This window comes from Vanessa tameamea, chromosome 16 (assembly GCF_037043105.1).
Source record: "Vanessa tameamea isolate UH-Manoa-2023 chromosome 16, ilVanTame1 primary haplotype, whole genome shotgun sequence".
Classification (NCBI taxonomy): Eukaryota; Metazoa; Arthropoda; class Insecta; order Lepidoptera; family Nymphalidae; genus Vanessa; species Vanessa tameamea.
Window position 1 is genome coordinate 6,264,026 of NC_087324.1, and position 8,475 is coordinate 6,272,500.

Genomic DNA, 8,475 nt, shown 5'->3' on the forward strand with positions numbered 1-8,475 from the left:
TTATCCCCCTACTTATACCCCCTACTGTTATTATTGAGCCGAGATGGACCAGTGGTTAGAACACGTGCATCTTAACCAATCATTTCGGGTTCAAACCCAGGCAGGCTCCATTGAATTTTCATGTGCTTAATTTGTGTTTATAATTTATCTCGTGCTCGGCGGCGAAGGAAAACATCGTGAGGAAACCTGCAGGTATCTAATTTCAACGAAATTCTGCCACATGTGTATTCCACCAACCCGCATTGGAGCAGCGTGGTGAAATATGCTCCAAACCTTCTCCTCAAAGGGAGACGAGGCCTTAGCCCAGCAGTGGGAAGATTACAGGCTGCTAATGTAAAAATGTATGTTATTATTAGGGTAAAAAGGCTTTTATTTAATATTTGCGCAATAAATGCGAATATTTGCAGCGGAAATGAGATCCGTTCTGATATTGCGTTCAAAATGTTTTCTATAAATACTAATATCCTGCCTTGAATTAGCACAAGTAAAAGTTGAATGTCAATGATGTAATTTAGAGGGTTATTTCATCACCCAACCTAATGGCCCTAAGAAATAAATTAATAACCCACAAACATAAAGCTGTTATCACACTAAGTATTTTAAAACAAGCCATAACTTTAAATTCGGTTTAAGGATATTATGACATATTTTTCCATGTCTTGGAAATATGTATTTTCGATGATTTCGATCGATAATATGGAAATCGATACCATATTAAGTGCTATGTTATTATTAAAATTTCTTTAAAAAAATATAGATCTATTTAATTAGGAAGGTATGCCCGCCCGCCCACGTTAAATTAAATTATTTTTAATAAAATAAACTTTACTTTTTATTTTATTATTGCCTTTTCTCTTAGTCGTATCAGGCACCCTGGTAATAATTTAATGTGGAGGGGCGCGCTTCGTGAGTAAACAAATCTGTTATTTCAATAATTAACTAACATAATTATTTTACCTTTTATACATTTACTCTATTCCAACCATAAGAGGCGAAAAGCCAAATAAGCAACATTTGACATCAAATTGTCGCGATATCATTGGTCGAGAGCTTGAGTAATCTATGTATGATATTCACTATGGATTTGCGAAACAATGGCGTTAAATTATAGTGGATATAAGTAGTCAAGTGTAATTGTGTTGTATTATAAATAAAGATATATTAATCGTAAACTCTTAGTAGATCAGAATATAGCTTAGTTATTAGCAAATCGCATGAGATAATAATCATAACCTGTGATATTTTGTTTTAGTTAAATTTTATTTATCTCTGGCTCAGTGATCCGCAGTAGAAAATTGTCTGTAGCGTCCTGAAGCATGGAAGTTCTGTGACTTCGAAAATGTATAAGCTAATGGTTCAACGTCTGAACTTAGTATGGTCTTTTCAAAAGTGCCGTCTCCTCGAATTATGATAGTTAAGAAAGGATAAAAGAGTGCATCTGTTTGTTTGTACTTCAGTTGACTATGACAGTTGATATTAATAATATTCAGACATCAGGATCAATTTCGGCAGCCATCATCACTCTTAATTGTGTAGTGCTTGCTTAGGTGTTGCGAATATAATTTAATGAAAAATCTCTTTGTCATTAAATATATTTTTTTATGTCAAATTACATCAAGATTAGTTTAAACAGATTTGTATTCTTCATACGATTTTTACTTCAGGACATTACTCTCAAATTGAGTTCACGTTCGTAACATAAGGTATCAAATAAAACAAAGTAGCAAAGCAGTGTTGTAAGATTTAGCAATCATACATCATATAGATCTGCTTTCATGGATCTACGAGATCGCTCAATCTAAAACGATATAATAAAATGTTGGTCTTTTGTTCTTTTGTCTAAATCGGGCACTGGTTGAAATTTGTTTCTTAATCGAATAAAATTATCGTTGTTAGATTTTTATCGATAATAAACTTTTGAAAACGAGAATTTGTCAATTTTATAAGTGCTTACAACAAAACAAAATGATCTATTTGATAAAATTGAGACTTTTATAAAATATTTATGTTATAATTAAATTTTAGCCATTTTAGTATCTTCGATTTTAAAATGGCGCTCGGTGTGAACAGAACAAAAAATAATAATTAAATAGTAAGATTTTTTTTTGTGTTTTTGATGGTTAAACTCAATGTTTTCGAACAACTCTAAATTTTATTAATATTGCTATCTTATGTTACTTACTTGTCAATATTATATAATACAATAACATCATTGCGTCTGAAAACTTGTTCCACAGTTGTTTGTTTGAAGTTCATAATATGTGTGTTAGGTTAAACAATAGTAAACACATTATGAACGTAAACTTATGAAGCTAAATGTAAGATTTATGTAGGATTTGGATGTAATTTACAATTAACTTTTACACAATATATTTTAAGGTTTTAGAGTTTTTACAAAACACATATTTGTTAAGTATGTAATTTATAACTAATATAATATTGATTTGTTTGTCTCATATGCGTTCCTTTAACATTCATCGGATTAACTTTGAACTTTGTATCGTTCACACTTATCGCTGAAACATTTTGCTCAGACTATGTATAGTTTAAGTAACATTCTAATAAATAATATAATATATACTTAATTAATAATTAGTATTATATTACATACATTTTTCAGCTTAAACATTATTTATCTTAGAGACGCATTTAACAAATAGCCCTGCGTGAGTAAATCGCAAACCTTTGTCTCGGAAATTAAAAACAATGGAAGGTGTAAAAGGAAATAAAAACAACGCCAACAGATCGATCACAGATTTATTTGTTCAACAATCGTATTTATTTATACATGTCACTTGTAATTCTTGTGTCACTTTACTGGATCAAGGTAATCCGCGCGGTCGACCAGTCGCCATAAAGGTGGAATCAGACGGTTCCATTTTCGTTCATTTTGCTAATTCACAGAAAGTATTACGTCTAAGCAAAAAAATTACACAAAAGTGTCAAATGTATTGTTTGTTAGGCAGATTCAACGATATTATATATTGGCATTCGGCATACAAATTAATATTCACTAAACTCAACGTTCTTCAAAGTGAATGTGTCTGAATTAACCTTAAGCTCCCTTGCGTAGTAACTATGTATTTGGTCACTTGTACAGATTGTAACTTACATTGTTCCTTATTTAGTTTAAGTAATTATTATACATTTAATATAACCTTATTACATCCTCGATTAATTTATCCTTGATTAATACAAAGCGAGGAATTTTTTACAAAGATTCCTTTATTAAAAAAATCCTCGCTATGTACAAATCATAGAATTATAAATTTATAATTAAATTTGATATTTATACTAGCAAATATTTTTATAAAAAATATTTTTAAGTAATATCTGCTGAGCTAGTTGCTTTACATTTAGGCGTTAAGATCTGGGTTTAACTTTGGGCTTTATTTGTCCGTATACCGTACATATATAAACTAATGATTTGTGCTTATTATTACAAGTGTAACCTTTTTTTACCCAAATATATTACGTGCAATTTTTTTGCTTAAAGCGTTTCACTATAAGATAAAATTTAAATGTATAAAACATATATAAAAAAATTGTGTATAGCCTTATACCATAAACTATCATAATATGAAATTCTTATAACGATTGGATAATAGCTTTTATTCGGAATAAACAAATGAAACTTACCTCTTTGTGATCTTTTGTTAAAGAGCCAGTTTATTATATAGCCGCGATTATTATATAAAACCAGTACAAAAATTAAGAACCAGAAGCTTTTATAAACATATTATTCTGAAAAGACAAACTGGCACCGCAGATCACTATCTTGAAATGTAAATCCATTAAATGATGTGTGACACCGTCTTTAATAACTATAATATTGAAAGGATACATGCATTAAACTCTAATTCATTTATTTAATGTAGAAGCATTACACTTACTTATTGATGGTCATTGTAAAAACTGTACCCAAATGTCAGCACTATCTCAATTAACATAAAAATAGCGTCGATTCGTAAGTTGAATTTTCGAGTCTGACATTTCTCATGCGAGCGAAATACGAAGTGAGTTCCAGAGTAGCAATGCAAAACATAGCTTATTGTTCAGCTCAATATAAAAAATACCTTTAAAGAAATAATATCACGAATATAATTTAATTTTTTTTTTAATTTCATTCGATTAAATCAGATGAAGGAAGTAGGCTGGTCATTGGTTGAACGAAGTTTTTTACAATGTGTTTATACTTGTACATAGAGCATAACCTTGAATTGTACGCCGTCCGGTCGCGCTTGATAGCGGAAATTGTTACATATTAAATTGCGTATGCTAACAATTTTTTTTTTATTTGTGAATTCTATTCCTATATTTTATATTTTTAATCTAATTTAATTTATTTAAACAATTATTATGCATAATTTGTTTAATTTCTTATTAATTACGTTAGATACATAAAAATATCTTATTTACATAATAATTACACAACTGATGCAATTAAAAAAATGTTAATATAATGATATTTCTATTTAGAAATCAAGGAACCACTTGGTTTTTACTTTGCTTGACCCTTATGAAATAGCTCAACAAAATTTAAATCATTGATAGTTTCTTTGTTTTCATATAGTACTTAGACCTGATGTTCTATAATTTTTATAAAATTTTCTATAAAAGTAAATATTGTATGTTACACATGCTAAATTAGACTGCAAGTGTAGTATACAATGTAAGACATTTTAAGTAAGCTTTATCTATTTACTACTAAAAAATTGTAATTGTTATTGGTAACTTTCTTTTTTTTTTTTTAATTGGCATAAACTATTAAACTTATTGATATTTTAGATTAGAAAAAATAAAAAAGAAACTACTTTCGACGTTTCAACGTAATTTGAATTTTAACAATGCAGCTCCATTGAACATAAATTAAAATGTCTTTATAATAAGATAAATCTGAAACGGAAATACATACGTAATATTAAATCACTTATAGGTCACTTTATTTATGTTTCCATAGTAAGCAAAGTATCAAAATTTAGGCAGACTATTAATAGATTATTCACATAAACACGTACAAGTGATGAATGTGTATTTTATGTAATGTTACAGCTAGAATATATAATCAGGTATTTCGTAAATTGTCCACATTATTGAAACTTCGAATTTAAGCGAGTAAGGCTGTAATCAGTTGCTTTAATCGTAGTGGAGGTGGTTTAGCGTGGTAAATATAATTGAGCTGTATTCTATTAAGTGGAGTTTACCTTGAAGTTTTGTAATACAAAGAAAACGTATACGACTAATTCCTATAAACTATTTTATTTAATATTTTTAGGTAGCGAAAATAAAACATAATTTGTGTTGATTACAATTTAGATTCTTAGGGATTTGTACTTTTAGGTATAAATAATCCCGTTGATGTATATCTGAGTATTATGGTTAGTTTTCTCAGTAACTTCATTACCGATTTATTTTTTTATAAAAGTTCGCGAATGTTAAACTAAAAAAAGATTTGCAAAATAGCGATAAAATCTACTACGATACATAGCTAGCGTTCTATTTCTACTAGCACGCTTTAAGTATAGTGTCTCGATCTGTACACTGATAGAAATGTTATCAAAATATCTCATATGATTATGTTAAATGATCTTTAGCTTTTAAAGTTTTATATCCGTCGTTTTTGTTTTTAGGAAAAATGTAATACGTGAAGGTTGTGATAGAAAAGGAATAAATAATTTTACCAAGTAGCCATTTTCTTTAACTATTAAGAATTTCTGGGGTGTTGTTAATTATTTTAGAATTACTTTATATTTGGGTCTGATAAAAACGGAGCAAGCTTAAGCAGCAATTGACCAATTTTACTATTTTTTTCATTTGTTAGCAATCATATTGATAACATTCATAAATATAGCTTATATTTTATAACAATATTTATATTGTAATGTAACTGATGAACTGATTACAGAAGCATGCAATTTTGCTGGAGTGAATACTTAATATCTGTTTGTCAAAATAAAAAAAGATGATGTAAATAATGATGATAACTTTGCGACCGGAATCACGGCAAAATGTTAGTAATGGTCGTTTCATAAAAGTGCATATTTTAAGATTTGCAGCAACATCACATTCTCATACGTACGTAACATATACACATGTATTGTATATCTATTTGTAAACCGGAACCGTTATACAAGTTCAAGTAGTATGTGTTTTGGTTTCGAGTTTCGTGACGTCACGTAGTACGTAAGGTATACAAACATTTATGATTCTTATCAATGCCTTATTAAATGTTTGTTTACATCAAGACAAATGTTAAAGGATAATTATTTCGTTGGTAGCATATTATTTTATATAAAATATGTATTTGGCCGTTCTAACGGGCCACCTGATAATTTGTGGTCATCACTGCGCTTTAAGAAATTTATACCATTCTTTACATTCCAATGCGCCACCAACTTTGGGAACTAAGATGTTATAGAGGTCCATTGACCTCTATTACCACTGATTCAATCACTCTTAAATCCTGAATACTGCAATGCAAGTGTGTGGTATTTACTCATACGGGCTTGCACAGACTCTTGCCAGCTAGTAAAATTGTCTCTATACCTATCGATGCCAAAGAAATTTACTATTACTATTACCACAGTAGTTGTTTATACTTCGTGTATATGAATTACAATATACACGATATAAATTATATAACTTAAACTTCGTCTAATCACTATAACAAATAAGCAAAAAAAAAACAAGCAGCTAATCAAATTTATAATTGTAAATCATTGACGAAAAACATTTTATTGTTTTAAATAATAAATTAAAGAATAGGTTATAGAAACAACGAGGTTTAAGTTTTCAGTATATTATTTACTTTAATTTTTCATCATTTATGTAAACATTGTCTCTTAAGAGGAAAATGTCGCTGATTCCATAATATATAACAATATAATAAGTTATTTTTTTATCTGTATTAGTTACCATGGCAGTTCAAAGCTCTGACCTCTTTATTAATAAATAAGGAGATGTTTTGATTGTAATGTCTAACTTTAACTAGTTTTTAATGTATATTATTTATGTCCCTGTAGTAATAGGCGAGGGATTCGGTGTTTATGGTTCTGTTGATGATTTAAAAACATTTATCAAAGCCTTTTAAAAGTTCATCAACTAAAAAGGTAAAAACTAGCATGAAAGATTTATGAAATTTTGTTATTTGGAAGTCGTAATTAGGAAATAATTTTTGAAAGTTAGTCGAGTAAATTCTACTCCTAATTGTTACATCGATTTGAAACCTTGTAATAGATAAGTATATGTTAAAAAATAATTTATATGACAATATTTTTTATATCTTAAATAAAGACTGTTCAATAAAACTTTCTATACAAGATATTCTACATTAAAATTTTGCAGATATTTTTAAGTATTCCAAAAATTTTAATCTTAAGTTGCGTAAATAAAGTAATACTGTATAAAATATTATGTAGATACTAAAAAAGCGTGGTATTAGTATTTGTTGATTTTTATACAGGATATATTAAAATTAAGTTTATTTTATATTCAATTAATTATATTTAATTAACATATGAATTTAAATTAGTAGAACGGCGTAGCTAATAACAACTTTGTTTATTGCCGGTTAGTTTCGTTAAGTATATGTATTTCGAACTAGTGGGTGTTATATCTTATACATAAAAATGTATTTAGTACACCATGAAATTTCGTATATAAAATATGTATATATATACATATATCACGTAGTTGCTATTCGCCTCTAGATGGCGATAATGTACATAGCCTTCTATATTGTTATCATTTGAACATATAGAATATTTAAGCGCAAGTCGTACCTCATAATACTATTTGCACCCAAATTTGCAAAGGCGTTGCTAGCGGGATATTGACTATTTTAATATGACTTTGAAATATGACAATTCAAAATTGCTTATAAAAGCTTACTTTAAAAAAGTACATTTTCATGATTAATAAATTAAGAATTGTTTATAAATTAATTATAAGACATAATTAATAAATCAGTATCTAAACATTGTAGAAATATATAAAAAATACTGTATTCGGAATTATTAAAATTAATGATTTGAATTGATTTGATTGCATTGATTATCTTTAAATTATAAATCTTTAGATTTAAGTTTTAAAACTTCACTTCGCGAATTTTTCTTTATTGTTATTCAATGTTTACATCAATGTCAAACCTTAAATTATAATGTTAGTTTTAAATTTAAACCGGATTGATTCTATAAAATAAAGTCAATGATAAGGAAATTTTGTTTTATATAAAAGAAGCGCTTCTCGGCCAGCTGTTGCTATTGATAGATAATATAAATAGAATCTTAAAATAAATTCAAATTTTATACGCAAATTCTTTCATTATTTTGTTAAATTTTCTTTAATTTTGATCAAATTTTATTTTGTACGTTTTAAGTCAGGTGCACGGAATAAACATTTTTATGTTATTATAGTTAAAGCTTTATCGTTTCAAAATTAATAACTGTAATTAATAAATTGTTACTATTTCAGAAA

General features: G+C 27.9%; 1 long non-coding RNA gene across 1 annotated transcript; it reads right to left on the reverse strand.

Moving 5' to 3' along the window:
• Positions 1 to 2,743: 2,743 nt before the first annotated feature.
• Positions 2,744 to 3,773, reverse strand: LOC135193709 (uncharacterized). Its single transcript, XR_010309391.1, has 2 exons — positions 3,640 to 3,773; positions 2,744 to 2,893 (listed from the first exon to the last, which is right to left on the reverse strand). It is a non-coding gene; the product is annotated as an uncharacterized LOC135193709 (long non-coding RNA).
• Between the last annotated feature and the right edge of the window lie 4,702 nt (positions 3,774 to 8,475).